This window comes from Centruroides vittatus, unplaced genomic scaffold (assembly GCF_030686945.1).
Source record: "Centruroides vittatus isolate TY-2023 unplaced genomic scaffold, ASM3068694v2 contig_815, whole genome shotgun sequence".
NCBI lineage: Eukaryota > Metazoa > Arthropoda > Arachnida > Scorpiones > Buthidae > Centruroides > Centruroides vittatus.
Genome location: NW_027122531.1, coordinates 477,127 through 504,124, shown reverse-complemented (window position 1 = coordinate 504,124; position 26,998 = coordinate 477,127). Strand labels below are relative to the sequence as shown.

The 26,998-nt window shown below is 28.1% G+C and overlaps 1 long non-coding RNA gene across 1 annotated transcript; it reads left to right on the top strand.

Annotated features, from left to right (window-relative positions):
* The first annotated feature begins 3 nt into the window (after positions 1-3).
* On the top strand, positions 4-26,672 carry LOC136982165 (uncharacterized). Its single transcript, XR_010881854.1, has 3 exons — positions 4-153; positions 3,496-3,661; positions 25,300-26,672. It is a non-coding gene; the product is annotated as an uncharacterized lncRNA (long non-coding RNA).
* Positions 26,673-26,998: the final 326 nt, after the last annotated feature.

Here is a 26,998-nt window from a genome sequence, read left to right as displayed (position 1 = left end):
AATACCGCAATGGGTGGAGTACTAGACAGCCAATAGCAGGAAGAATCGGTTACAGCGCCTCCTGTTGGAAATACGAAACATTTTTTCCAATTTCGACACTTTTTACCCCCAATATTTGTGTAAGAACATCGAGATCAACTGCCTGCACTTCCTGTAAGTATGCCTAAACATCACAATCATTTTTATTTCATTTCTATTTGCTTCATCAAATTACTAAAATACCTCTTTTCAAAATATTGACGCGTGTCGACTACAATTGGAAATCTTTAAATTCTTTTACCCATAACTAAAGTTTACTTTTTTTTTTTTCTTTTATATTCTTCTGCACGATCACCTTTAGTTACGACGCTTGGGTTAGCATTTATTCCTAAAATATCATAGAACCGAATGAATATATTAAATTCTAAATATTATTTTGAAAATTTATTTTGAGTTGAAACATTTTTTTGTTTTATTTATTTGATTCGAAACTGTCTTAAATATTCAGCTAATGCAATCGTTCTTCTATAATTCGATAAATGGTCTTTTCATTAGTACGAAGCTGCCACTTTTTAACTGAAACCGCGCATCACACCTTACATATTTTGTGTAAGGATGCTCCATACGGTGTATCGTCTCTAGTGTTTTCTGTGGTAATCTCTCGGTGGGTAACACGATGCGTCACATTATGGCAATACAGAAATGTGTGCAAATTCCTCTATAGATCATGCTCCCTTCCGCGGAATGTGCCATTTGCTAAAACGGGTGAACCCTGACAGGACTGCCTGATGTTCTAGAATGGTGTTAGATCTTTCTATAATACGCTCATTAAAAAAAGTCAAAATTGTCATTTATTAAAAAAACATAAATAAAATAAATAATTTATTCTTAAAAAAACGATCAAAATATTTTTTTAAAATATTGAAAACTACACTTTTAAATTCATAAAAGGGTTACTTAAATCAGAATGAGTTTGTATAAATATTGCAATAAGAATCAATATTTCTTATCCTTCTTTTCTTACTTTGGTTTGACAAGTTAATATAAGTTATGAGAAATGGAAAAGCCAAACTTGGAGGGCATGAACAAGTTACTACTCATTAAACAGTGTTAACTGTCTTCATAATTACGAATTTTAAGCAGTATTCAGTTATACATTTCTCGCGTCAAACTGGTACAAATGATGATAAATATCGCATGGACTCGAATAAATAAATTTATTAAATTGGCTGCAAAAGTAACGCTTTCATTATTCTCGATTTCTTTAATAATAAAAAAGAGTGACAAATAGCAAAAGTGTTGACTCGCATCCTTTCTATCATCAATCTGCACAGAGAACCCTTTTCCCATTTTGATATATAATCTCGTACAAAACATTAACTTCAAAATTTATAAATTTAAATAGCAAATATCAATTTTTAACAACTTCATAACGTCAGTTAATTCAATTTCATTTCCCATAAATTTCAATTTTAATAAAAATTTAAAAAAAAACAATTCTAATCATTTCTACGATAATATTAGCGAAATTTTATAGCAAAAGTTTTTAAATTTTTTCATCTTTACTTATCTGTTTGTCTTATAAAAATGTTTACAGCATGCATATAATGATATAATATACTCGATCTGGGTTTTTATCGATCTTTATTCATCTATGAAATTGATATTTTACTTATAAAATTACAATAATGTATTTAATCAGTACATCATATGTAGTTATTACTGTCTGCTATAATAATAAATCAATCAGTCTCACATACATTAAACATATTATTACTATCATCGCGTCGATATCGACAATTTAATAATACATATAACAAGATATGCATTTTTAACATCAATTCTCCGGAAATTATCTATTTAGTTAAAATAAATCGGCCTTTGAGGAGGATTAAAATGTAAAAAAGTAATTTTTCATCTTTGTCTGAATGATTATATTTTATTTTTCTAGCGATTGAGGAAGAGAATAGAATATCTATCCACAATGACAAATGTCCTCATCTTCAATAATAATGTCTACTTTTCCATCACAATAGCTAATGTATAGAAGCAGCTATGACCTGGTCATACTTTTCTTATTTATTGTACCATTAAATAAGAATCGGCAAGCAATTTTTCTAGTGAAAAATTAATTTCGTACGAATTATTTTGAAAATTGTTTAATTCATTTTGGATGAAAAATTTGCAGCTTCAACAAGCACACAAATTACTCTATTGTGTCTAGAAAATCAAAACAAACTTCTGGAAGGATATTCTTTTCCTTTTCCGCTAATCATCTCGCAATTTATTTTACGTAATCTCAACCTTGAAAGTAACGTCGGCAATGCTTAAAAGCCTCGTCACTCAAAAGCGCACACTCCTCGTTTTTAAAGAATTACGTCGTGGTAGAGAATACTAAGAAGCAAAACAACCCTAAAGGTTTCGTCATCGTAGTAGATGAGTCACCGGAAACTATCCTGTCAAGATTAGGACAGTTTGTAGAGCATGAGAGGTCTCGACCACTTCTTCCTCTTTCGGGTTGGTTGGTCTAGAATAGAAATTGTCTCCAAGCCTTTGTTGTTATTTGTCACCTCTCGAACGGATTACGATTATTTTTATGTAAGCAATTATTTAGTGCAGAGCGCGTTTCATACACGGCTTATTTATAGATAACAGATTAGGTCGCGTCTAGGAAAAATGACCTTCAAGTGGGAGAACCGTTGACCCTAGGGAGTGGCTTCAGTTCTACTTAATTAAATGGGACCCTACCCGAAATTTAGAAAGTTATCATGGGCGTGATACGTCAAGGCATTATACAGACAAACATAACAAAAATAGTAACATTACGCGTTCAGGCTGACTAAGTGGCATATCTAGTTTAGTAATCAGCACATTTTTTAATAAAATCTGTTGAAAAAATAAACAAGTATTTCCTACACATTGCATCATATAACAAATAGTTTTTACGTTAATTATATTTGAAATATATATAAAACAATTTTTATATGTTTCCAAATGTCCTATTTTCCCTCTTATTGGAGATTTCTAGATATTGAGAAAACTTTCGATTCGATTGATCACGACATTCAATTTTAATTCGAGAATAGAAATATCAGTTCAATTTCAAAGATATTAACAGATAATAACTTCCTACAACAAACTGATTTAAAAACAATTCAAACTGTCGTCGGCAATTTAGATTAACTGTTCCAAATCACGCAATATCACGTAAGTGAATCAAATAGTGCGAGACAGTATTTCATCATGGCTTATCTCTTAAGAAATTTCTTTACCTTTTATTATATTGATTTAATTTCGAATTTTGACTTTAGAAATCAACAACTTACAATTTTTATTATATTTTACAATGATCACGCGTATTACCCATTAACGTCACACTCGAATGATAATGACGTTTTCCTTTTATTTATCGACAGTTATAAATTACTTGCGAATATGTTTCGATAGAAATTTTGAATACGTCATTAGTTTTATTCATAAATTTATAAAAATTTTAACGTATTATTTATTATTCAGCAATAGTTTGTATCGGACTACTCTAACGTAACCGAAGTAAACTCTCTCCTTTTACACGAGAAGATCCCGCGGGATGTTGCTATGGCTACTGCATCGATTGCGCTAGTCGAGACGTGATGTCATCGAAATGGAGAAGAATTATTGGACGAAAATATTTTAAAATCAGGTAATTTATTTTAAACCACATTTAGATAAAATGTTGTAATTATTATTTCACGAATAACGAATGTCGTTAGTTTATCGAAACTTGTCGATAATTCTCATCCTGCATTTTCGAGTGATCCATGTTTCAAAATGGCGCCTAGTATCGATTTTTCTTAACGAACTACGTTGTTATAATGGTTTCACGATTTTATTTAAGATTCGAAACTATTGTTTGTTCGTTCGTTTACTCTCTTTACAGATGTTTTTGAGATCCCAATTTTGAAAATAAACTATTCTAAACATGAGAATAACGTTATTTTATGCGGTTCTATCTATTTTCGTTGTTTGTTTAGAAATTGGTTGGTGAAGGAAGCTGTAATCTGAAATCTTTCAAAAAGTTGTATTTAAGAAGATAAATGTTTTCCAACTACACGTTATATAAATCACTCGAGATAATATAGGCGGCAATTGTCTTCTAATCTACGCCCATGCCATACGAAGTCAATCGGAGTTAATGAGGCACTTCGTGTCACAATGTGACAATCTAACAAACTAGTGACAGTGAAGAGCGCTGTTACAGAATTTTATTTTTAAACACGCCACTCCTGTGACAGAGACGTAAAAGAAACGATCTTCGTGCGTATTCCCAAGTTTATGTCAGTAGGAAAATAATTAGAAGAAAATATACGAATTATTCGACAACTAGAAAGCAAATTTTAATTATGCTAAAGTTGCAATTTCTTTAATAACTTTTCGGCAGATGGGGGAAGAGAAGATATCAAATTATTTTTAAATTTTCGAGTAACATTTGCAAACCAAATTAGGTAGCCTAATCCCATCTTGGCGAAAGTTGATGTAAGCTAACGGCATAGTTAATTGGGTGACTAAGATCGTATAGGGAAAAACTCTCCATTCCAATCTGCGAAACCCACGCAGTCACGTCAGTCCAGTAGAGATAATGGGAATGAGAAATGATAAAACAGCTGCTAGTTTCAGATCTAACTAGTGTTTAAACTGATTCAGGCCTGTATTTTTAAACCTAACAATTCGACTTGATATATCTTAAATATTTAACAATTATAATTGAAAGATATAGCTAGGAATTTTACTTATTTTTACAGAAGAATTTATCAGAATATTAATTATTTTAAGCTTATAATAATAAATCATAACTCTCGTTTAATGAGAAAGAGAGAGAATAAAATGCAAGCCTACTTACTAGCAAAATATATAGTGTTTGTAGGAGTTTTCAAACAGCTTGATTTAATTCGAGAGAAATGCGACGCATATTTACGGATCAAAGATTAAAGTCAGACTGCAAATTAAATAAAATTTGGAAACGAGTTGTTTATATATATGTGAAGTATACATATATGCATAAAGAGAAAACAGGAAAGCGAAGTTATCATAAATACTGTTGGGAATGGCAACCGTCTTCTCAGATGTTGGTAATCGTGCGACGAACAAATGATGCGCACATTTCTTCATATAATATAGATCTAAGTAAAAATAGCGATAAACACAATAAGACGCTTTTTCGCAAAACAATGACATTATGAAATTTTGCTCAGTGCATTCGACTGTAAATCAATCTAAAGTTCAAATGTTACTGATGCATTATCATTACTGTGAAAACTCGTCTATCGTTCTCACGACTAGCAGCATCATGCGCATTAATTTTCGAATGTTTTTGCTTCATATATAATTGAGAAAATTTTGGAAAGTAAAACATTTAGTGATTCCACCTCGATACTTATTTAGATCTTAAAACAAAAGAACAATTATTCATAAAATACGGATTGATAACAGAATAAAATTATACATACTGGTCTTTTCTGCCTACAGATTTATGTCAGTCGTGATTAATTAATAACAAATTATTTCTAATTAGGATAAATAAAATAACGAACTTGATAGTTTATTTTAAAAACATAATTTTTATAGTTATCAGTATACAATCGTCCCAATCTATTCACAATTTACGTTGCATTATTTCTCATCATATTATCTAATATCATAAATTTATTTGGTTTCTTACTATCCACATGAATTTTTAGTGTAAAATTCGTTGATATCGTATCCAAAAAACTCGTAACTCTTTTAATACTTCTTTTGCTTCAACTTTTAAACTAGAAGTGACATGTTTCTGCACTATCACCTTCTTTGGATTATATTTAAAAGCAATAAAATACATTACACCACTTTGCCATGAAAGTAACATATTTACCATCTACAGTATATAGGCCTATACTTCAAGTACATTCATTGCCTATAAGCTTAAAGGAAGACAAAATATAAATAATAATATTTCAAATAAAATACAATTATCTGCAAAAAAAAAAAAAAAATTACAACAGACCATATTATTTCACGATCATGTTTATGAGACAATTTATCTTGAAAGATACCTTATACTTAACTGTAAACATTTTTACCCATCAATCTTACAGTATTATTTTTGGAACTCGTTGCCAAAATGTAGACATTTCTGACACAGAATACTCAATATACAACAATAAAATATCTAAACAATATTAATATTTCTATTATAATTTTATTTTATCTTACGAATCAATTAAATCATACAATATATAAGTTACCTTCTACCAATACTACTGGCAGTGGACTCGTGTTATCTATAGTCCATCCTTGTAAGTCATAAATTATAAACGAGCAATCATTTATTGTGACATCGTCACAACGCCGGGCTTCAATTTTTAATCATATTTTTAAGTTATTTAATTTAAAATATATTATCTCCGTCTCAAATTAGTACTGTAGTGTCTTGCCCCTGTACATCATATTTTCCTTTAACAATGGAGTCGTGTGGGTCATCTCTCTAACTCCTTTCAGGAGAAAAGTTTTGAATTGAAATAATGTGACTTTCGGTTTGCAACGGACGTTTATTTATAGTTAATCGGAACCTCCTGTTTCTATTCTTTCTATATCTGGTCTTGACTTTCCTTAATCTCAAAAATATAGTTAGATACACGAAAGTCAGACAGGTGGACGACAGTGGGAATTTATAGGTCTACAATTTTTTCAAATTGCAAACCATCAAATCAACCACAAAAGTCATTACAAATAAAATAAATATCATCTTAAGATTGTAATAATTGATATTACAACATTGGCAACTTAAAATCCTCCTTATTTTTCAACTCACTATTCTATAATATAACTTATTACATTTCAAGTATTAATAAAACGAATATGTAAAACACCGCCATTCAGACTTTTATTACGTCATCAAGCCATTTTGATATACATTGAATATATTATTATTTTTTTTTATTAATATGAATATTTTCCACATTTTACTTTTTAAGATTTTTTTTCTTTACTTATATTTTTAATTGATTGGTTCTCACTTATATATAAATTAACTACAGTATCGTTTGATATTACAGTTAATTTACATATAGTGTAATAAAAAATAGCTTAAAAATTGTACGATTTAATTAGTTTATAGTGTAAAATAAAATTGTAATTAAAATATTAATATTGTACAGATGTTATACTATTGTATATGGAAGATTTTATGTCAGAATTGTCTATATTTTGACAACGAGTTCTAAAATATAGTGTACGACTGATGAAAAATATGATTGTGAGTGAAACATGCTTACAGTTGATTACAAGATACCTTTCAGGATTTACGTGATAGTGAAATAATATGGTCTGTTGTAATACTTTACAAATACTTGTATTTTATTTGAAACATTTTGTTTGTATTCCCTTAAGTTAAGCTTATAGGTAATGAATGTCTTCTAGTATGTATATATATTAGGTTTAGTAGTATGTTACTTTAGTACTTGGCAAATTTGTGTAATATATTGCACTTTTATTGCTTTTAAATATAGTCTGAAGAGAGCAATAATACTGAAACTAGAAGTGAATCGTGTCACTTCTAGTTTGAAAACTGTATAAGAAGTCTCAAAAGAATTGTGAATTATTTGGATATGATATCAAAAAATTGTACACTATGAACTTGTGCATTATCTATATAAATAAAAATGTACATGTTCGTTTGTTCCTAATAGCTAATCTCCGAAAGTTCTTCACCGATTGCTTTGAAATTTTGACACAACGTTGCATTCGAATACACACGTGTTTTTATATAATATAGATGTCGAAATTCCCCCTGTGGGTGAGAGGGACAAAATTAAGGCTTACAGTGAAGAACTCGGCTTCTATTATACTATTTTAGATGCGGTTTTTTGCATTTTTGATTGTGTTTTAATAGGGTACGTCAAGACAATGTACACTAAGGAGGGATTTTTCGAAATTTCCCTCCCCGCGGGGAAGTGTTATACATTTATAATAGATACATTTTGAGCCACAGCAACGCCTGGCGGGTACTGCTAGTATAAAAATAAATAAATTATATACAGCCAATGTTCGTTATCTTTACTACAAATATCTTATGTTAATTAGTGATATGATAAAATAATTTTACTACTTTATCAGAAAGGATAAACTCTACTTTAAATATTCTGATTGATCACACTTCTCTAAGATCACGCCATATTTATACCTCTCAATACGCTTCATAAGTTATCTGAGTTTTCCTATTCTTCTAATCTTATATTTAATATTTTTCAAACTTAATAATTTAACTTACAGCAGAGAAACTGTCAATGAATTTATGAGAAAACCAAAAGTTAAAATTTAAAAAATATTTTATTTTACAGAGTTAATATATTAAAAATTTTGAAAAAAGGAAAATAGTATTGTAGAGATTCCTCTACAGAACTAATTAATCGAAATAACAAAAATAATTTTAATTTCTGTTTATGTTTAAAATGAAATAAATGCTTAACTGAAACTTGGCAGAAGACTAAAGGGCAATAAATTATTTGTTTGAAAACTTCAATTCTTTCTTTCAATGTTTTTATCTACAAGAATCAAAGTTAAAAAAATATAAGTTGAACAATTCTTTTAATAAAATAGTTCTTTTTTAGCAAAGAAATAAATCTTGCGATTAATTTAAACGAAATATTCTTTAACGTTAGCAGAAAAATTTACTTAGTAGTCAATCATTTTCAAACTTTTTAAATTTAATTTTATGCTGACATCAGCGAATATAGTTTTATTCTTTTATGTTGTCAAGTCCATCAACCGGACAAATCTGATAAATAGACTACGATAAGAAATTATAATAAAAAATAAAAGAAAATCTAAAACTTGCATGAAAATTTAACATGCCCGAATATAAATGAAATGCGAATGAATTAATATAGTAATAAACTTAAAATAGCTTGTTTATCGAGAAAAATAAATTATCATCATCATTCAAATTATATCATCACTGATAATCTAAAATTTAATCTACAATAGTTTTTCTAATTATAATCAACAATATATACATTATTTATAGAGAAAGAAAATAAGATAACTCCTTTTAATGACCCAATATTTTTAGATTAGTCTAGTCAAGGAGTGGACAACCTTCTAAAATGGCGGACCAAATAAAATGTCTAAGTGCAAGTGGTCCAACTTTTAACCATTTGTAGGTTTATTAGAATGGCGTATAAAGAAAAAAAAATTATATTATTTATTTATACATATAATTCACTATTAATAAGAAAAAAAAACTATAAAATTAAGATATTTCAATTATATATATAAAGTGGCTAGAAGGATTGCTTGTATTTTCATATTATTATTAAAAGTAAGAAATTTTTAATAGATATAAAATAAATTTTTAGTTTGTTTAAAATGGAAAAATTTATATATATAATATACCTTTTATTTATTAAAGTTATCCTACAAGAAGTGTTGCAGAACTAAAATAAATTTATATGAGAAAGTCTGTGTAAAATCTTTAATTAATTTTTCATCATAATTATTGGCTAATCAGAAGTGAAGAGTTGCGTATATTAGTTTACGATAATTAAAAATTATAGAGAAATTCATTTTCAAATAAAATAAAGCTAGTAAATATTATATATAAATTTCTCCAATATAACAGCATTGTTAAGTAATGAAATGCTAAGTGATTAATGGATTTAATATCATCAATTAAAGTTATTTATAATTTATGAAATTAAATAAATATTTAAACTTGATCAATCGATGTATTCCTACTCTGAATTTTCCTTAAATGTTTTAAAACCACGAATAATTAAACAATTATGTTTGAATAAAATCAGACCATAAATCAGGAAATTTTCCATGTCAAACGACAAATCATGCAAATTTACAAAAAATTTAATCAGTCCAATTTTCAAAAAATATTAATGTAATATGCAACAGATATTCTGGTTGAATATTTTTTAAAAGTCTTAATAAAAATACTATTTTAATAACTATGATAATTTGTAGAAACGAAAATTGGCAAATTTCTTTAATTTCATTAAACGAAAAGAATCGCTAATAATAAATATTTATGTAAGTAATATTTTATTAATAAATATAGAAACTGTATAAAAATTTCATTTTCAGTTTTATTATATCTTTAACATGATTCGTAAAATAATTATTTATAAAAGTAATATACTTCATTATTTTACACACATAATTATAAAGCAGAATATTAGTATTATAAATAAGTATTACAGTAAATTACGATTTAAACAGAAAATAATCTGTAAATTATTCAAAAATACGTTGATTTAATTCAACATTACGAAGAAACATTTAAAAAATGTTTCTTATTAAACTTAAGAGATTTAATACCTAAGTCCATGTTAAAACTAAATCGTAGTATCTGATGTAATTGATTTAATGTGTATTTTAATAATATATTTGTTACCGTTTTATACATCGCGGCACGTTTTTGCTTAATATTTAACATTACAATGTTATTTATGACCCTCATCTAAAATGCCTACAGAATCATTTTAAAAAAGCGCATGAATTAGGCTCTATTAACTTTCATTTTGTAAATAACGTTTCGCTTATTGTATCTAATTGCAGTGCTGTAAAGATAAGGAATCGATTGTATCATCACTTAATAATTTGAATTTACTTTGAAATCTGATAAATGTAAAACGGTAGCCAAATCATAAATTTGGCTTGAATTAGTTACTTGTTTGTAAACAACTGTATTTAACAGTAACCATGACAAATAATTTAAACAAATTAAAATAATACGAGGAATTTCAGTTAAACTCTGTTAATAAAAGTATTTTTTAATAATGTAAAATAAAAATCCTTAAAATGGGATTTTATTTAATCTAAGTTTTTGACATTTTAAATAATACTAGTTACATTCGATGAATTTAAGCCAAGTATTTACAAGATTTGTTCAAAAGACCATTTTGCAGAATAAATTGCTCCAGATAAAAAATTTGAACTGACTAATATTCCTTCAGAAATTATGCAATCGGATGTCTTCTAAATATAGTAAAAGGAAGCGACTGACATACCACTTCTTCTATCAATCCGCATACTACAATTAAATACGATTCAGTTTTAATTAAAACAGTCCCTTTCGGCATTAATATTCGACTGAATGAGGGTCAGAAAACGGGAAAGTTATGTATGACTACTTCTGTAATGAACAGAACAAAACTAAGAGTTGTCTGTTTTAACAAAAAAATTCGCCTGAAATTGTACTTCGCGCGATATTAAATGAAATCAGCTTATTATTTAATACCAATTATATCTATATTTTTTAAATAATCGAACAAATATCGATTCGAATTCCTCCATTACTCATATGTATAAATTTATAACTCATTATTGTAAAATCGGTTTAAAAATTATTTTAAACGAATAAAAGAACGAATTTTAATAAAATATTGATCATACTTTTTGCAAAAAATCAATCTCTAATCCGTAATCTACTTTATTGAAACATTTAAATTGGCTTATCAGTCTTTGTCCATTGTTAATACGTCATTTTGCAAGCACCAAACATTGTTTAAATTACCAGTTTTTGGCATAAATCCAAATTATCTTTGCTCTGTGGAAATATGTAAATGTTTTACAAATGATGCAATAAACGAAGCGAAAGAATCGAGAAATTCAAATTGACCTCATCTAGATAAGGCCGAACTATCTCGTTCCTTATCGAACTCCTAACTTCTCATAAATAAGTGAAAACCTTTTAACGTGGTACTTTATATTGCAGTTTGTTTCGTGTCACCGCTAAAATATTGTTAATACTTCCAGGCACAAACGACTCTCATCATCACGAATTTTTTCCCTTAGTTACAATATTGACTTTGGTCTTTCATGTATTTAATGAAAAATCCAACAGCTAATATTTAAGTTGTAATGCGCTCTAAAAGTTGTGTTTCGTCTTGAAAATAATTTTATTATGAAGAAATCGATTGAAATATAATGTTCTTTTTCCCTCTTTTCTTAACTGATTAAATTAAAAATAAACACAAAGTGAGCAGATTGAAATACAATTATTTGCCGCATTAGCCACAGAACTTTTACAAAGAGCGGTATTATATCGTAAATTTTCATTTAAAAAAATTCATAAAGCATTCATTTCGGGTAAATAAAATTTTTGTAATATTACACTATTTACTCAACCAGATATTTACATTTGAATTTTTAAATTAAAAATTCAAATGTAAATTTACTTCACGCTGTTAAAAATTAATTGACTAGTTGAAATTTTAATTTTTATTTAACCAGATCGGTTTCGCAACGAAAAGCGCAAACGTGACTTCATATTTTTAATTTACAATGAAAACTGTAGCCTACTTTAAATACTGACGTCAACATAAACCTGGAAGAAACATATTGTATGTCTGTAGTGTCAGTTTCTAGTTTTGAAATGGATTGCTGTGATAGAGTTGATTTAATTGTTCGAAACAGACAAAACAAAAACTCCAATAAAAGGATAACAAATAGGTTAAGCTCGACCTGTGTCTTCTTTTCCAAGGACATACAATGTACGACTTTTGTCTTTGGGTAGCATGTAACCAATAAGGAAGGCGTGCAGCAAACCCTAACGAAGAAAAAAAATAAATAAAAGCCGGACGACACGAAAAGACACGCAAGCACTGATTGTGTGTCTAGGCCTTCATTTTAGTTTTCGTTGGAGGAACGATAATAAATCTTACGTGCACATTATTCATTTTTTAATTCTATATATAGTTGAAAATGCTATAATTTGGGCTAAGTTTATTTGAAATTCTATTTTTAATAAAAGTAAGGCGTTTTTAAAAATATTTAAACAGTAAGGCGTTCCTATCTGCCTCGATTAGGATAATATAAAAGGAAATTTTCACGAAGTTACTCTAATGATTGTCATCTACACCTGCTGTTATAAAAAAAAAATACTCTTATCATATTCGGTACTTAATGAATAATTTCTAATGAAGCTAAATTACACATAAACGGAAAGAAGATGTTATTTATATTTGTAGACTATCCGCTCTTCTCAGCATGATTCAGTAGAGCTGCTTCAGCTATTAGTGATGTGTCACTCTCTTAATGAGAGTTTGATAGTTTGAAACGTGACTGAACAATCGCAGACGGCATTTTCTAGCTCGTATCTATATAAAGGATTTTTTCTTCTAGAAGTTATTAAAGCAAATACCAGGATGAATATCTGATGTAATGGACTTTCATCACCATCGTTCATGTATCAGCATTTTCATAGTCTAAATTTTAAATTATTTTAAGTGATACTGCAATATTTAAAACTTTTTATCTTGAAAATATTTAAATAAATCGACTTTGTTGCTATTATATCTAACATGAAATTGAGTTTTGCATGTTAAAAAATCAATTTAGAATATATCTTAAGAATTATCCTGTACAATACTCGCAATGATAAATTAGGTAATGTTTAATCTCTCGCTTTAAGATATTAGCTTGGCACTCTCTCCTGTAATATCGCAATGATAAAATGAAATATTTTTCCAAGAAAATCAATAGTATGAATATATGTAAATCTTGCTTTCGTGTGTGTATTTCCGAATCAAAAACTTTTCTATTTGCTCAAAGAAAAAGATATAGAAAAATATAAGTGAAAAGCCAACCTTAGTTCAGTAAGAAGATAGAACCACCCTTTTGATGTTCTACTTTTTTTGAATGAACGTATTCGTCTATTAAATAGTTTCCACTGATTACTTTTTTTTTAACAAAAACCGTGATTGGTGAGATGATCCAACTAATCCTCTATCCACATCAAGCCCAGATGAAGACAAAAACGATGCAATTGTACGACGCTAAGTAATGTTTTCTCTCCGGAAACCGTCAAAGATTTTTATCTTAACGATTTGGTTTCTTAATTAACAAAGATTTCGCTTCATTTTTCTTTTCTTTCAAATTATTCTCGGATCGTTAGAGGAAGAGGCGCCCTCCTTTCAATAACGATGCCAGAAAATCTTGTTAAAAGTTACTGTAGCTTAAATAGCGCCATCACTTTTCTGTTCTTTTATTTGAAATGATGAAAATAACCCGATAATTAGAATATCGCTTGATGTCATCTGATTTTGAAATTCTTTCATCAGAAAATGTCACGATTCGTAGAACGTTAACAAAAAACAACAGACTGATTTATGTAAGAACACTAAAACATTTACAAATATTTCTGATAAAATAATTAGATTTTTGTAAATTTATAATTACAAAATGGTATTTTTAAAACTTGGAAGATTTTTTATGCGTTTAATAAAGTAATAAACCCATTAAAGAGTTAAACGTAGTTAAAGAAAACTGAACACAAGTGTAACACGCGCTCCACCAAAACATTCACTAAAAAATGTATTTTTGGTTTTATTATGTAAATTATTAGTATTAATTATTGAATAAATCAATGATTTAATGAATAATACAAGCAGTCGCAAGGTACAGGTGTGCTCTAGTCTAGCGCCCCGATGTTATCAACTAATCAAATAATGTTCAGTCATATCCTGATTATGCCGAGAGGCTGTACGCATAAACATAATGTACACTTTTTAACTCTTGCGTATTACAATTTAATTAATTAATCACCAAAATAATTAGTTCTAATCGAAAACAACATTAATTAATATCAGTCCAGTTGATATACATTTACCAACAACGCGATAGTTGACGTCATTTACTCCATAACTAGGTTTAATATTTACTCAAATCACTTTACTTTCAAAATATTCTATTCAATAAATATGATTATCCATTAGTTATTTCGTATAATTTATTGTCTGCAGTTTACATTTGAGAAAACAAAGATAAGAGATAATCACGGAATTAAATTTGTGTCATTTGTGTATATTTTTCAGTGCAAGTCTCATTTTTATCCGTTGATTATTTTAATGAGTTAATCAGATTACTTGAAATAATTTATTTTTTCATAATTAATGCAGGCAACGAAAGCATAACGGCAAACAATGAAAGAGTTTGCTGATTTAATTATTATTATTATATTTTTAATCCAATTATTCTAAAATTTCTATTTATTAAAGGCGAGAAATATATGTTAATTTATTATTATTATTAAAAATTTAATATCTTAGAGATTATTTAATGTACGAGAGTTTTAACGCATTACAACGTTATGTTTATAGACTTTTAGATTTTTTTTAAAATGTGACTAAATAAAAATTTTCGTATAATTTTAACACTACTTCTTATTTGAAAATTGATTAGATAAAATAAATAAATAAAGGAAACAATTAATTCTTCCTGACAGTTTGTTTAAGCGCTTCCTATTTGTACTTTTCATTGCCATGAAAGCATTAGAAGTGATTTTATTCAGATTAATTTACATTTTTTAATAAAATTAATTTCTTTAAAATAATTATTCTCGTTGACATAGTTTATAACGTTTTGATAATTTTTCAAATATATCTTTTTTTGTAATTAGAGATTGCGTGAACAATCAAATTTATTATTGACTACAAACAAAAAGTTCTTATCACGAAAAACAGATAAACTTTTATGGGTAAAGTATAAAACAATACTACTTTAGACTATAAACGAATGCCTTAAAATACTTTAAAAATTTACAGTTCGTTTCGTCAATGAAATGTCATTAAAAATAAACATTTATATAATAAATATTATACATCCGTTTCAAAATTCATAAAGTAGAACAAAGTCATCAATAATGATTCTATCTCTGTTGTGAAAAGTAATAATTACATGTTTACATTTGATAGAGAAATACTTTAATTATCCTGTAGAGATTACGTATTCGAAAATTACATGATAACGTAGCAAAAGAATGACGTAAACAATTATGATGAAAGTCCAAATAGTTCTATAACTTTATGCCATGTAAACATATATTAATAGTTATAAAACTTATTGTTATTGTTTATTGTTAGCATCTATAATGGTCTTTTTCAGTTCGTAATTTTATTTTGGAATTATTAAAATGTTAATGGATTATAGCCATTCGTTCACCACTTGAAATGAAATAATAAGACTTGATCAGATGATTAACTTTATGTTAAATAAAGATAATTTTTATTCTGTAATGCGTATAGCAATATAGCGAATAAGAAAGTTCAAAAAATATTATTGAGTAGTGACCATCAACAAATCAACAACCCTTCTTTGGCAAAATTTCAAAATAAAGAAAATCTTTTTTAATTTCATCTATAAACAATTCTTTTTACATATTTCATTTTTCAAAAAATTTTCTTGGAAATAACATTTTAAATTAATAAAACCAATAGGTCAATACGTATATTTTCTAATAAAAAAAAGAATAAGTCAAACTAAGGATTTCTTAGATACAAAAATCCTAGATTAAATGATAATCTTCTTTGTTAAAATTGTGTGGTGCTTAACTCAAAGAAATGCCAGCTGGTCAGATCCATTATATAAGACGACCAAAGAGGTAGACGAACGGAATCCAACAGGAATCGATTTCAGAGAATCCTGGAGGTAACTTGCAACAAATATCACTCGATCAACGCATGAACTGCAGAATCACCATCTTTGCCCTTTACAATGCGCTGTTCACCCTCATTCATTATTTATATTATGTATTGCGAAAAGCTTCCTATACAATGCGATCCTACTTACACAAGCCATCACAAATGAAAATGTCAAAAATGTTTCACAAAGACTTACATCTACGCTTTAAGATTTAATGACAACTATGTATAGGATCACAGGAAAAATGGACACAATAAAACCTTATTTAAATTTTCAGTTTGAGAGTAAGGTCTGTAAATCTAAAATAAAAGCATTGTTTTTTAAAGAATAATATTTTATAAAATTATTAACTTATTATTATTTATTCTGAAACGTATTTTAATATCTTATATAAAGCTGCATTAAAGACTTCTTACGGTACAATGAAATAATAGTCATGCCGAGTAACCGACTAAACAAATTTAAAATTTCGAGGGACTAAAATATTTTGTTGATACAACAAGTTCCCAAACTAGAGTCCGTAATCTCCCTAAAACTAATACTGTATTTTCCTGAAAGTTTAATGATAGATTCCCAACGAGTTTGCTTTGAACATTTATTTTCTATATAAATATGTATACAAGTTTCTTCCTTCACAAAGCATTTTCAACACACGCATTTATAGACACACAAAAAACACCTGCACATATACAGTACATAAATATCTGCGATCATGTTTTTTTCTTTCATGCGTGATATCAAGGTTCCACCTTCGACACCCCATTGAACGCTCTTAATTTAAGCACCATCTGCCTATTTTTCAAAGATATTTGTTATTGCTACGCTCCACATTAAATTAAATTTTGTTCAGTTTATTTTTAATAATATCATTGTTTTATTATTATAAATATTTAATTCATATATAACTAGTATTGTTTATAAAGAACTATCGAAAATCGCAACAAAGATGCATCGTAAATTCAAGAGTTAAGCTATCGAAGTGATCGGGGTGAAGCTCCTAGGATATATTGATAAATATATATTAATAAGAATCTGAAAATTTATAAATTCTAAATATCTGTATATTAATTTTAATCCTATAAAAATTTAGGTAAGTGTAGGCCCTGTATGAAGCATAAATCCGAACAAATACTTACTTTTCATAACTCTACATATTGCTTACAAATGCTGTTTATGAACATAATCAAATGTTTGTTTCAAGAAATAACTAAAGTCGTTTTAACCTTTTGTAACAGTCTTCAGATTAAGATTTTTAGATATTTTTGTTTTACAATAAAATACGAAGGAAATTCTAACTAGATCATACAATACTTCGTAGTAGTACCATATCTCGAAGAGGATCTTTAAAATAAAAATCAATAAAAATTTATTTACCGATATAATTTTCGAAATTCAGTTAACCTATAATTCGGGAAACCAACAATCTGTTAGTTTAGCCCAAAATAAATAAAACCTATAGGCTTAATTGATATTTAAATAAATAAAAATTTATATTAAAGAAAAAGTAATTTCCTATAACGTTTTACTTTGAAATTTGATATTTTATCGTGTCATATATCATTTTATTCTGTATAGAAATTATGATCTATTACATACAACATCCGATATTCCTTACTACTAATAGAATTTATGGGAAAATATGTTTTATTGATATTAAAATAATAAAAAAAGTATTCTATAAATCCCGTCTCGAATAGTCCAGATTTTCAATAATCTTTATTTTACTCTAAACATCAGTTATTGGAGTCTTCTAGACTCCAATAACTGATGTTTTATTGTACTCAAAAATAAACAAAATATGATGTTCCACATACTTTATCGAAAGCAATTTTCTTTTCCCGATTAAGCTTACCATTTGCCGAATACAGCAGTAGAGAGATGAGTATTTTTTCTTACTTAATAAATATTTGAAATTCGACATTCGTCGTTTCTATCGATGGATTATATTCCGATAAAATAATATAAATTCCTACTTAGAAACTTTGTACTTAGCAGAGATACAAGAATGAATAAACTGAATATTGTAACTGGCAGAACGTAGCGATAATGCCAGAGATCAGATCAATATTATAAGATTCATTTTTTCTTAAATCTATTAATCGATTTTAAAATGTGGATTGAAGTATTAATGAAATTAAAACTTGAGTTTGCAATTCAATCTGTCTTTGTCAATCATTAAAAAAATTAACTTATTCGCCACTCAGTCAAAATTAAATTATACGTAACATAAAATTATATTTGATCTTGTATAATGTCTATGAGCGCATTTGTAAGCAGTATGTAGATATAAATATCCTTTATACCTTTAAATATATATAAATATAATATTTAAATTTCTAATAAATTGTTTAAATTGTTTAAATTATTTCATAGACTTCAATTTTGGACCATTTAAATTTAGAGCTCCAATATCGTTTATCTGCATATATTTTCGTATTTTATATATTTTTATGCTTCTAACTTATTCACTATTCAAATACATATTTACTTATTTAAACTGTACGATAGTATAAATATTTAAATGGCAAATAAAAGTTTAATTCGGATATCTACTGCATATTATTTTTAAAAGACATTTTAGCAATAACGTATATAATATTTATATTTATAAAATATGTTCAACAATTTTCTTTATTTTATTAAAAAAATATATATAGGCCTATATTTAATAAAGGCTATATAAAAAAATCAACCATTTTTTTTAAGCAAACATTAATTTTATACTCATATTATTCGCTTTAAAAAGAAAGAAATTTCGATGATTAACGTTAAGTAAATGAACAGAAATGATTTTCTACATCTGCCTTAAGTTACTTAAAAGGAAATTACTTTTATAAAAGATTAAAAAAGAAAAACAAACACAAAGAAATATAAAATTAAAGTTGATTATGTACAATTACCGAAGCAAACAAAATATTTTTTAACTGAGTTACTTAAAAAATTGCTCAGTCAGGTAAAACAAATCTTTTACTTTTTACCACGTTCAACTATATAAATATAAAAAAAATAAAAATAAATAAGTCTATTATTTATTTAATACTTCTTAAAAACCAACAAAATTCTTTTATTCTTTCAACAGTTATAAAAGTTTGAAAGAACAGTGCAAAGATTATTTTGGATTAAGCAGAAGGAATTATTTAAAGCCAAAAATAAAATAATTGTAGGACCTACATGAACAAACACAGAGTTGTGAACAGGAGAAACTGTAAACAAAATGATTAACAATTAATCTAAATGGTGTGTGTATGTGTGTGTGAAACAGATTAATATATAAATAGAATCTAATTCTATTGAAAATTTAAAGTCATTATAATTTAAATTATTATTTTACATTTCTTTCTGATGTTCGATTTTTAGTTAGAAAATATGTTTATCAAGTAAAAATTAGATTTTATTGAAACTGTATTCAAACAGTTTAAATAACCTATGGCGTGGAGTAATGTTAAGTGTTAATTATATTTAAAATCAATTGTAAATTATGAAAAGTTTACTAGAGATGAATATATTCTAGAAACCAAATTTATAGATAATAATAATGCTTCGCAGCCCATTCCTATCACCGAAGATAGCGCCTCGGTAGCGAATAAAAGAAGCAAAAACCAATTGGACATAGACAACCCGTAGAGAATCCGTCAGCTGGAGAGGACAGAAATCCTTCTCTTCCACCCACAGTCCATCCCTAGGGGTCACAACTTACGTATAGAAACAGGACGAATATTTCAAACTAACATCTTCGACTAGAAAATTGTCATTGTGAAAATTTCATATAACGTTTGGCATCATTAATTTTTGCTAGACATTAAACACAACGGGGATAAACGTATCTTTACTCGTCCCTAGTTATTGGTCTGAATTAATAATAAATGGAATCGTAGAGATTTGGAATATATTTGATATGGCTATTCATCTTATAAACGAAAACAAATAAATAAAATAATACAGACTATATCTCGAAGCGATGCGACGCGGTCATTTACAGCTGTCATTTTTCTCAACTCGACCTCTATACGCTTCTGTTGCTATGACAACTAGTTACCGCTGGAACGTGAACCGCTTCTCGAATAAACAAAATTATAGGTCCTTTATCATAATACGTCTATTAATAATAATTCTTTGGCCGAGGTTGGTATTAATATATTTCATTCGTCATCGTTGCCGTATTCGCCTCGTTATTTTATTATTCGATTCCGATTGGCTTTATCGCCATTCGTGTGTACGAATTTTCTTGTAAAACCAAAATTAATTGATTGTTACCCAGTCACGCAATTTCCTTATTTGAATTTTGTTATAATTTATTAACCGGAAGTGATCGTTTCTTTATATATTGAATAAAATTTTAAAAATGTAAAATTTGGCAAGCTTTCAACTTCCTGTACATTCTTTCTCGCATAACGTATCGATTAGACACGATATAACAACATTAAACTCACTTTGTATTTAAGCAGCCTTGTTAATTGTTAATTTGATAATCTCGTTGAAAAGCTCTGCTTGGATATTATCCAGTTCTATTCCGTAATTTACTTTTGTTCATTTCAGAGTTCAAGCATAAAGATAGAGAAGCATCTCGAGCTTAAATTCATCGTCATTATAATGTCACTAGTAAACTCTTTGTTAATTTCAAACCTTCGTTCAAGCGAATTGTTAAAGACGATGTGAAATTTTTAAGTCTTTTGTACAGTATATTATATTTTCCTTTTAAAATATGAAGTTTTTGAATATGAATTCGAACACAGTTATAAGTGCTAGACAAATAGAACACTTTTTCGGTCTCTTCTCTCGTTTTTTCTGAGAAAAACAATACAAGTAAACCATTTTCACTACTTTTTTTTACATTTTTCAAGTTCTTGTCTTAATCTTCAAGTAAATGTTATTCATTTATTAACATATTTTGTTATCTCCGCAATTACTTCCATCAGCAATCTCCAGACATTAAGCGATACTTCAAACCGCTTATTACATCAATAATGATACTGTCTTATTCTAAAAAACGTTTTGCATTGTTCACGCCATCGACGTTACAGAAACCATGCAATTAGGTCTAAGCTCGAATGCAGTCTACCTTACCAGATGGCACAATCTCAGCATTCTGGTCCAATTATATATCGGTAGCCGAATCTAGGACTATTAAACTAATAATAAAAAAGCTAACCTACAAAATTAATAATAATCTCTTTGCTTCTCTGATTTTTTTTTAATTTATCGCCGAGTATCTAACACCAAATAATGATTAACATCAAGAAATTCAAATTCTTTATTAAAATGAAATATTTGTTAATATTGAAAGCTGTTATTCTTTTCATAGCCTATATTAATGTTTTCTTTTAAAATTCCCATTTTTTTACACCATATTACTCCTCATTAATTATGATTAAAGCCAAGAGAGGAATAAGGGAACTTAGTTATTACAACTAAGTTTACATTTATAACAGCATAATGTACGGAAAATAGTAGAGATATTTTCATAATTTGTCTTACTTAGAAAAAATTTATCTATTTAATAATATATGGTTTTTATTTTATTTCTTCATATTGCCAAGATCTATAAATGTAACTATTTAATATCATTTTAATATGAAATTATAGCTTTTTATAAATAAATAAGTTCATATTGTGGTGCTAATTTATTAATTTAATTTGAATTTCAACAATTTCTGAAAAAATAAAATTACAGTTTATCTACACATCCTTAAACAAGATCCTAAAGTATGGTGAAAATCACATCGTGTAGGCTAATGATGTTAATTGGGTACTGTCTACTGTATAGTTTATAACTTTGATATAATCATTACTTTTTCTAATTATATGATATTTTAACGGTGGCTGGCTTAATTTATTCAATCACTCCCCTTCGAGGAAATTTATTTACTACGAGAACAAGGCCACATGACGTTATTGGGTAAGCTTCCATTAGCTGGTTAATTGGAGCCGGCAATGTCCTTTAATTTGATGAAGAAAAGCTGAAAAATCGATCAATTCGGTCAATGAAAATGTTATTTGGATTATCCCGGTAATAGTTTGATTGTTTAATCTTCACTACAGCCAGGGACGAACTCTGAAGAAAATTTTTGGGCATGCTGAAAGTTAGGCCTATCTCTATCTCTAAACAATAAGCAGAAACGTTATTTAGTGTGAATAAAAAAGTATGGACTATTAAAAAGCCCATTATATCTACACATGAAATATATTATGATTAAAAAGTATTAAAAATTTATGATAATAATTCAAATTTTGTGGGCCCTTGACACTGGGGCCCAGGGTTTAAGCCCTATTAATCTCTATGTAAATCAGCCCCTGTACACAATACTGTACTGTACATGTATGCTGACTGGGTACCGCAAGCTTTCAATACAATCTGGCCGTGTTAAATGCTTCGAATGACGTCACGCTAGCTGGCAATGTAAAAGCAAACACAAATGATAAAAGAGTTTACACGTTAGAATAAATTATTATTGGCATATTCGTTTCTGACTACAGCTCATATATAGCCTACAGCCAGGCGAACAGGAATGTATGAGCTTTATTCTAACTGTACTCGTCTTATTTTGTTTGGATAGAATACCCTTTGCAATATTTTTGAAGAAATAGTTAAAATCTTGTTATTTTTTCCATTTACACTCAAAAATTTCCATAATTTTTCCATATTCAGGAATGATTATGTGTAACTTAAATACAGAACTTAGGTCCAGAAACCATTTTCATTCATTTAATTCCCAAACATAAATGAGCGTATAAATAGTTAATAACTGCAAACACTACTAAATATTTTCAATCTTCATTAATGATATTAAGTAATTTAAAATAGAAAATAAATAAAATTGCAGCCATTCGTACTAGAGTAAATTTAAATTTATATAAATTCTAGGCCAGATAACATTTTAGGCCCTTAGAGGCAGAAAATGTTCTTTAAATATTGATTTTTACAGATCCATTTCGAGCTTCTTACTCGACTCAATTTTTAGAGAAAGTGAAGTACATGAAGTGGAGAGCGAAATCGAGTTCTGTCACTATAAAAGTAAGGTAAAACTCGACTGGAAGAACTCTATCACTTTCACGAAACAGAAGTTAATGTATTTTCCATTTTCCGCTTTGTATGTTTATTATATCGGGTAAGCAAATCTGTTTTGCGCTTCAAATAATAATTATTACAAAATATAATAAATATGAAACTCGATCACGTTTATACAAATATTTTGTTAATGTTCTTTAAAGGTTGTTTAGCTTATGCAAGACGTTATTTGGCTGAAGATCATTAGCTATGAAATCAGATATCTTAAAACTTCATATCATTAGAAATGATTGCGTTTAGTCTCGTTAGAAATAAAAATTTACAGGAGAATATTATATTTGTGAATATTTAATGTGAAATGAATGGGAAAAAATTTTCATAATCTTCTTAGATTTCGAGTAAAGAAAACAGAATGTTCTCCTCCCCTTGAAGAATGTCGTTTTAACAACTGAAGAATAAGTACCTCTACATATTGAGCTTAGAAAGAAATAATCCATCAGAAATAAATTTTTCGATAAGAAAAATTGTTACATATCGCCTAGCAATAAATTTTAGTAATGTCGCGTAGGCCGTTTTAAACCGCAATTTTATCGAGAGTAATTATATTGTTGTGGGGTTATAAATAGCGAATTTTCAATTTTATGAGCATTATGATGGGCAATTTCTCTACATATTCTGCTCCATTAACTTATATCCCCTCTAGAATGCAATCGCAAACTGCTATATTATAAAGAAATAACGGATCCTTCTGGTATACTCTAAGAATTGTGCAATAACTTAACATGAGAGTAACGAGATCTCATTTTGACAGCGGATAAAAAACTAATAATTTACGAATATACTTAATTTGGCGACTGACTTTTCGGTTCAGAAGTTTCAAATCATAAACATGTAAGTTTATATAGAAACAAAAGAAATTGTAAAGGATGTTACCTGTGATACAAGACGAACTTGTTCCCATCAGACCTAGACTTCCGCCATAAAAAATCGACTTTTCCAATAAAACCAATCTCGCAAAACAACAATAAACAGTAAAAGTGATCGCCCAAAAAATCTTCCGCTTCTGAATGGTGATCAAGGGTTTTAACCGAAAGAATTTCTTTGCTTTGTATCATTACAGTGCACCCACGCAATCAAGAAAAATCTAACATCGCGTGTTGATAAAATAAAGACCCACCCAATCTGGTACCATGTGATCTGACACATTACATTATTAAAAGCAGGGTATTGGCCGTTATGGATATAAGATATCACCCCGATACTAAAATAATTAGCATTCTCCTCTTAAATTTCCGAAATTTAATAGCCTGCGAGAAGCAATATAGTAATTCCAAATTGAACCTTTCACGAAATTCTTCTCTCGTTTCTCGTAGCGTGCAAGTCTCATTAACTGTTAAGGCAAATGAAAATATTTAAATTTCTATTAATTACCGCTAACAAGAATGGGGATTTCTCAATGATTTTACCACTTGGAGCTACTTTTCGTGGAGAATACAAACGAGGGTGCAGCGGCACGCTGCAATATGATCATTTATGATGCGGCTACTGAATCAACTACAATCGATTTAGCCACTTGGTAACTCCTAAAATGAGTCTAATTATCGTCATTTGTGGTATAAATCACTTTGCTTTGCCATCTACATTTACGCCAAATTGTATTTTTAACGTCAAAGTTCAAGCTGATTACATCGAGGATGTAACAGTTGGTAAAAGTTTAAACGCATTAATTCATGAATTAAACATTTACATTCAAATTTTAACGATTTTATATTTTAAAATGAGATATTAATTATATAATATAAATATAAAATTCCATTAAGTGTAAATATAATAATTTTATTCAATTATTATTATTTTTTTCTTTTCAGCTATTCCGAACACATAAAAGAAGGGAAATTGCAAAGTATTTAAATTATTCTTGCAGATAAAAACACTAACAAACTCTCTAACAAAAACATCGCTATTCCATCTTTAAGACCTAAATGTATTAGATTTTAAGTGTACGTATTTATCACATTCGGCTACGCATTTGAGCAATTTAAATTGTTCAGACGCATAGAGAATGGGATAAATACATAGAAATTCGTTTTCTTTATTATCCATCTAATTTTGAGACTGCAGTTACGAAAAAAATCTCCTTGCAAAAAACAGAATCTCACGAGGAAATGATAACCAATGCAATCAAAGAAAGATCCGCGAAGCAATTCCATCTGTCCTATTGGGAACAAATATATATCCAGTTAGCCAGCATAAATCTTAACTTTCTAACGGTATCAGACAGTCACGATCCTATCATTAACGACTGAGGTAAAAATATTGTCGATCGAGTGTGGTTGCATACAAAATCTTCTATAATATTTTGTTAACCTTCTGAATTCGTGTAGAAATCGAAAAGAAACCCTTAGGGACGATTGGTGACTAGTCCGTCAAAATCCCTCCTACCGTTTCCCCCTTCGCCCCCGACTGTCCAAAATCCAATAAATGATAATTAACAGTACACTGTAGACAATATATGACTCAGTATTCTCAGCAGGGAACTTTCCAATGTTGTAAATCCCACCTATAGACGTTGCATGAGTCACTCACATCCTTCAGGTAAATAACTAATAAACTTTTCTTTATTATTTTGAAACTGTATTGTCATCTTCGACCTTGTTTTGTAATATTTTCAATTTAAACTATTATTTTTTTCAATTTAAAAAAAAAAAATTCGTCTTAAATATTAATAGAATATTTTCATATATTACGAAAATTTGATATCGGGATACGCTATTGGTTGATTAGATGCGCTAAAATCAAATTTGACCAATCGCCTGGAGTTTTACCAATTTCTGCCGATGGAATTTTAACAGATGTACGTATTCGGCTTTACAGCTGTGGAATGTTTTTCTTATTTTAAATTAAAGTTTGAATTTAATTTAAAATTGAAAAGAAAGAAAAAAATAAGATAGTGTAACTAAAAGTTATTTTCACGCACAAAAAAGAAAAAAATGATTTATTCATAGAAAAATTATACATTATTAATGTGAGATATTGCGAGGTGGAAATTAAACAATGTATAAAAATAATGTAAATAAAAATTTTTTCAGCGTTTAATTTTATGTGAAAGTATAAAATTGAAATAACATTCTTCGATGCGCCGTAAGCAATATAAAAATTTGCATTATTAAATATAATGAAGCAGGTGTTATAAAGAATTTTTCTCTATCATTGAAGGATTAAAAATTAAAAATAATAGAAGAAAATATACTCTACGATGTCCTTTTCTCGATTTTTTTTTACAATTTGTTTTATTCAAATTGTAATTAATTAACCAATGCACTAAAAGTATATACCCACTGAAAGTAATTAAATTTGGAATTATATTTTTATGTTCGAGTTAAACACTGCTATCTGCGAGTTAATTTGAAATATATTATATATATATAACAATAAAATTAAATTAAAAATTGATGTAAGATAAATAATTCTAATTTCTACAACTAAAAGATAATTAAATAAAATAAAAGCATTGTTGATCTTATTAAACAATTTAATTTTTATAGCTCAAAAACCAAATCCACTTTT